Here is a 6,815-nt window from a genome sequence, read left to right as displayed (position 1 = left end):
AATGTTGATGTTCTTAAGAAAAATCAGCTGGTAATTTGGGATAGTGCGTCTCTTTTTTTTTTTTTTTTTTTTTTTTCCCCATTTTTTTTTTGCTTCACATGGATTCATGGTAGGTGCAGGGCTTCCATTAACTCTTATCATCATTGCTATGTATTGTGTCTCTTTCTCACTGCCAATCAAAGAATTGCTTTGAGTTAGGAAGTAATGTGCTGTGCTTCCGAGTTAAGGTTAACAAAGACAGATTCACTTTCAAACTTATTTCATATGGTTTACAGAATAACCCCCAAACAGTGTTTTTCCACAGCTCAGCTTCAGCATTAATTAGTATTATATAATGCTTATGCTACAGTACATTGTTTTCCTTAATTGTAGACATAGGGATTATGTTTGTAGATTTTATATTTGTAAATGCCTCTATATGAAGCTTATGAAAAAGACTTTGATTAAATATTTGGAAGAATAAAACCTTTGGTTTCTGGGAGGAAGGTTTTGCATACTCAAATACAGATATTTACAGACAGTAAGCAACTGGTTGGGCACCTTCTTCCTTGCCTCCATCATCTTACAACTGCAAAAGATGTTTCCAAGCCATCCTTATGAATTCTGTATAATTTCAGACAGTTATTACTATTATTATTATTAATAGCTTGATTATGTGTTTAAGCAACTACTTCAGGAGAAACATGTCTAATTTTGCAGATGTACTGTGGCTGAAAATGCTAGTTCAGAGATTTCAAACAATCCAATAGAAAAAGACAAATAGGTCAGAAAAAGAGAATGAAAAAAAAAAACAATGAAGTTTTACAGTAGATGTGATGTTCATTCTTAGCTGTTCCTATTATAGAAGCCCTAGATAATTTTGTAGTAATTTTAATATATTTCCCTTATTTAAAATAGGGTGGCAAGTTATAAGAAGGGAATACACAAGCCCATTTGGTTGGATTTGCTCTGCATTGGGAATGTAAAGCACTTGGGAGTATATAAAGTGCAGCTGACAATACCATTATAGCTGTGGTCTATAGAAAACCAGAAGGACCAGCATAAGGACAAGATCTGTCACTAAGATCTGCCACTAAACAAATACAAACTCCAAAATCTCAACAGAATGCTGCGTTTTGTTGAAAACTGCAGATTATTGGCCCTCTTTCCAAAAACCTGCTCAGAGTGATCTGTTTGTGCTACAAGTTAATTGAACCTGACATGTGAAAAGATGTGTGATACACATACTGTAACAGCTGTCTTCAAAAGCAAAGTTCTATACCTGGTTCAATCACATGTTTTGCAGATACAATTTCTATCTTCCTACCATATAACCTGTAGATCAGAAATAACAAAATCCTTTAGTTTAATTAAGGGCTATTAAATTAAAACTGTAGAAACCAGAAGGCTCTGGTTCCATCGTGGTTTATACCTTCTTACCCTTATTCTTGAAGCTTGCAGGGCACACACCTGCTCCCAGATCCATCTGCTTGCATGGGAGCCTCGCCACCATCTTTCGGGCTGCTTGCTGTGAGAGACACAATCTTCCTTAAGATGGGGAGGATGAAGTCTATTGCTGTGATAGAAGTGCATAAAAGCTCACCAGCACTTTGTCTCAGTCTAGACGAGGGCATAAAGTAGGCAAAAACATCTTTCATCTCAGCTTATCAAGACCTTTTAGGAAAATACCTTCCTGACTCCTGCTAAGCCAGCTGGTGAGACCTCCTGAGACTTACTGTGCAACTGGAAGCAGACAGGGAGGCGCCTACGCAGCCAGCTATAATGCATAGGGAACGACTAAATGAACACTCGCATCCTGAAAGCCCTGGGTGCTGGAGACTGTAGATACCCTCTGGAAGGGGATGCCGTCTGCCCCTTGGGAGACACTTCACCGCGCCCCTCAACCCGACGGTCCCCCGTTATGTCACGAGGTGGCAGTATTTAGTTTTCACTGATCAGTTCTAGATACACTTGCATCCTTTTCCCCTATTCATATTTTATTCTGTGCACATTTTTTCCTGCCAGGTTATGAACAGATCGTTCTGGATGTGGTGCTCAACACCTGGACTTCAGTGTCTCTGAGCTGCGAGGTCACCACAAGCTGAGGGGAGGGAGCCTCATCATGAGCTTAAATATTTTATTCCATCACTCTCATATCTCATAAATACAGCTAGAAGTATGGTTTTATACGCACCAGGTGAGTGTGACTTGGTGTCATTGATTTATTCATTGGTCTATTTAGTCTTTGGTTTTCAGGAAAAAACCCTTGTTCAAGTGAGTCCAGACCAGGAGAATGCTGAAACCAGGTCTCTAACCCAGGGGAGCTCCCATCAGCGGGGCAAATGGACTGAATGTGACAGAAGGCTCTTAGGCACCTTTGAAAGTTCAAGATGCTAAACAGTTCTCACACTGAAGCTTGGTCGGCTTAATAACAGGAATAGTAGAATGTGGGTATGAAATGCAAATAACCAAAATGCAAGACAGTCTCTGATTAGGAGCTAACAGTAAGAATATTACTGACAAGATGGGGTTTTATTCACTGAAAGCAAAGGAAAATATGGAAGAAATCCATGAATTCAGTGATCAGCTACTGTGATTTGACTTGGCTGTGAGAAAAGGCAATGGGACGTGTTAGGTAAGTGATTTGCTATGCAGAGAGAGATGCATTAACACTCCTGTACCAGGCCCTCCTGATACACCTCAGAGCAAACATAATGGACACTCTTGGTCAGGTATGCTCAGGGAAGGTTGATACAGAATGGAGTAAATGTATCAGGAATACAGGTTATCTATAGGTAATCTGTACAGATTAAATTAAGGCAGGGTGGAAGCCTGAATGCTGACTTTTTATGTATTTTATACTATGGAGGAAGAAGAAGCAACATCCTAACTATCAGTGGGCCCTCAAAAGCATGTGGAAAGAGGACAACAATAAATTTAATAACTTTTAGAGGATCATCAAACCTTTCATATTAGACAAGGGTGTTATGGTGCAATTGAGAGCTAATGACTTTTGGGAAGGGTCTATCCAGTATGTTTATTCCTAGGAACACATTAGAGCTACTTGCCACAAGTGCTTGAGAATATCTTTCCAACATATCAATGAATTGACTCAACGTTAATGATGCTGGAATATTAGTTATTTAATCATGTACAATTTAGACAAGAAAAAAAAAAAAAAGAAACACTGAATTCAATAAAGTATTTTTAAACCATTTAAGTATGGACAAGGTGGGAATGTTAACATTTCACAAGTAAAACGTGAATCACACTTGTGATAACATTTTCATTTCTTAGCATGATTTTTCTCGTATTTGACTAATCCATAAAGCAGCATCTACCAAATCATGTAGTCTCCACAAGGATGAGTAGCTGTTGTTTGGCTGTTACACAGGAGCTTCTGAAAAAAACTTGTTGGCTTCAGAAAGCTATGTTTGTTCTGAGGTGCCTCTGCACAGGAATGACTTGCTGTGCAAGTGTATATGTGACAAAAGTTATGGTGAATGTTGGCCATTTTTTTGCAGAAGGCATTGGAACCCATTTGTTTTTCACTGATTTTTTTTTTTTTTTTTTTTTTTGGCATTAAGAATAAATTCAGAGATCAGCATGAATGAACAAAAATGAGATGAAACAAAGAATATACAGAGTGCAGGTATGGCAGAATGTTGGGAAAGACTTAACATGGGCACGTGCCTGATTGAATACATCCATGTGTATTATATATTGGGATAGTCTTATGTAACTATGCAGTCCAGATTCAAAGCTTTCTAAAAGACAGAAATTCCATCATCATTTAATTTAGAGTAAGCACTATCCATCCAGTAGTTCAAATATAGTGTTTATAGAATTCAGCGTTATTCTGCTGTTATAAATACTGAGACAGAACAATATTAATATGTGCAAGCAGATATTAATCTTTTGTATCTATCAATCTAACTAGAAGAAAAAGTCTACTTGCTGAAGACACTAAGGAAATCTTTAACTATGAAGTAATCTAGAAACACAGAAACTCTCTTCATGCATTTCTGTGACATTTATATTGTGAGAAGTAAGAAATGAAAAGCAGGAGCTGCCTTGAAAAACATATGTCAAGAATTTCAGGCTAGGATGTGAGTGAAGTCAAATTCATGATTGTTTTTCTTTAGTCTTTTGGAATTTGTATTATTATTATTTTTTTAATAAAAAGAAGCAAACAATATTAACAATTCTAGTCAGAAAGGGAATACCACAAAGATAAATACAATAGCCCAAATCTTTCCTCTATGGCCTTATCAGATGTATTGCAAGGACTAATGTTGCACAAAAGGAAAGGCCAGAATATGACAAATTTCTCAAAACACTGAATAAAATTCTTCTCCAAACTGGATGAAGTTGAAGTTGGCAAATCAGCATATCATTCCAGATAATTCCATCATAGCATTATTCATGGATACAATAGATCCTTCTCACAACAATCTTCTAGGCCATTCAGTGATGTCAAATGCCCCCCCCAAAAAATAATTCAGAGATATTTCATTTCTTTCTGAAACACACATCCACTATATTCAGGTCATTTCCTGAATTATTCAAGTCTTGAAACAAGAGGTTTATTATTATTATTATTATTATTATTGTTTGTTTGTTTGTTTTGTTTATGGGATATTTTAGTTTCAGAAGCTCCAACCACTTTGCAATAACTTGTAGCCTTAACAGGAAGTGACCAGAAAGGAACCACACCACCCTAAACCTTATACTCATTAAGGGTCATTAACCTATTAAGGGTCATTAACATATTAAAGCCCACTGCCACTGATATGGAAATGATACAACAGGCATGAACCCCACGAACCTAGAGTCTGCTTACCTGTGAGAGGCACACCCTGTAAAGGTAAGTTAGGCTGGTCAGAACCAAGCAGAACCAGTAAAGGGAAATAGCTTAACAAGTAGCTGTGTGTAAATAATTGTGCTTTCAGTTGAGACTGTGCTTGTTTTATAAAAGATCTCCAAGCACCGAATTCTGTGCAGAATTAAAATAAAGTCAGGACCTTTATGTGGGTCCTGACTCTGTGTGCTTGTTGGCTAAATGCGCTGGGCACAAATCTAATCCCTGGTAGGGATAACAAACTCACCTCATTTTACCCAGTCAGCTTTGGTAAAAAGAATGATTGTTACCTAACCTCAGTGAATGCTGTCCGTTTAAAAACAAGGAAGCAACATCACCAAGAAAGGTTGAGGGACACAACCTTAATATTTTTCTACTTTAGTATGTACATTTATATCTGACATATAAATTCTTGTAGTCATATGCTGCTTGCAAACAAGAATCTGGACAAAAAAAAAAATCACATTTCCTGGCTTGCAGTTCTCCAAGATGGTCTCTTTAATGGCTCTTCCCTGTTAAAAAGGCATTTTATTGGTTGAATGAAATTGTTTAGAAATACAGAAGCTAAAATAAGGGGACAGGACATCAGGCTTTGCAGGAGTAGCTCTCTATATTTCACAGAGAATATATGAAACTTCAGACTTCTTTTTCTTTCAGTTACAATCTCTTTAGCTCTTCAAATTGCAACTGATTATGAAGTACACAAGTATTTGATTCCCTTTAACATCAGCCATAAGTCATTCTTGCATCTTTCCAGGATTAACTCACCCAAATAATGATCAGAGAATTCTACAGGATGCATTGCACAAAGTGCACTCATTTACGGTAGTTTTCATATCCAATAAACCACTTAATTCATATCTAAAACAATGTTTAATACTCTATTAAAGGAAAGCACGAACATTTGTCTTTAATGTATCTTGCCACAGGCTTCTTTTAACACATTCATTTAAGAACATTTTATAATCTTAATTTTTTTATCTTGTTGCTGAATTATAGCCAAACATTTAAGATGTCCAAAAAAAAAAAAATAGCTATAAAGCTCATGCTTAGAAAGCAGAAGTTTCTTGTTAAGTTTTTCACTCATTTTCTGAGGATTGAGACCCAAAATATCCTTCTTGCCTACATTGCCTAGGCAATGAAGCTGGACAAAACAGACCACAACCACAAAGATGGAATTCATGTCTAGTCCTTCTGCTCCCAACAAATCACAACCAGAACAAAATGCTTTCCCTATCCTTGCCATTGTAAATTCCTCTGAAATGCTGAAAAATTATCTGCTATCCCAGGCACTATGGATAAAGTACAGGCTCTGGCTGCTATTTTAAATACTATCCAAATATAACATAAAGTCCATATTTCCATTTAGCATAATAGAAAGTTAACTAAAGAACATCCAGAATATCCATATTTTTTCACTATTAAAGGTAAATAAATAAATAAATTACAGAGTCAATAGACAGTGTGAATTAAAAAAAAATAATAAATAAAAATAATAAAAAAAGATACAGAATCATCCAAGTATACATTCCCTTATCTGCTAAAAACTCTACCTCACTCCTCATTCTAAAATTTATTGTATTTCCTGCTTTTTTTTTTTTTTTTTCCTGGTGTGCAGGAGAGAATCTTGCAGCTCCTGCCATCTCTAGAGATTCCTAAAATTAAACTTTGAAGTGGAGTGTCTGGGAAAAGTGAATGATACATGTACCTACTGCAGCAATGTCAAAGAACAATTTTACTGTACAAGGTCCTGCCCAGAAAGCTGATTTGACCTGCCAGTGTGGTTACACGGGATTTCTTCCTGAGCTAGGAGAGCTTCACAGATGGGAATTAACAACTCCCCTCTTTCCTAAATGCTGTCCCATAACCATCAACATCTTTAAACTCAAGTTTTTCATAGGCAGTCTTGGAACTTCCAGTTAAACAATCAGGAATTTGGGAGCACCCTCTTTTTCTCCTTCCCCCTCCAACACAC

Source organism: Aythya marila (genome assembly GCF_965140915.1).
Source record: "Aythya marila genome assembly, chromosome: Z".
Taxonomy (NCBI): domain Eukaryota; kingdom Metazoa; phylum Chordata; class Aves; order Anseriformes; family Anatidae; genus Aythya; species Aythya marila.
The sequence above is the reverse complement of the archived record's forward strand: the minus strand, read 5'-3'. Positions refer to the sequence as shown.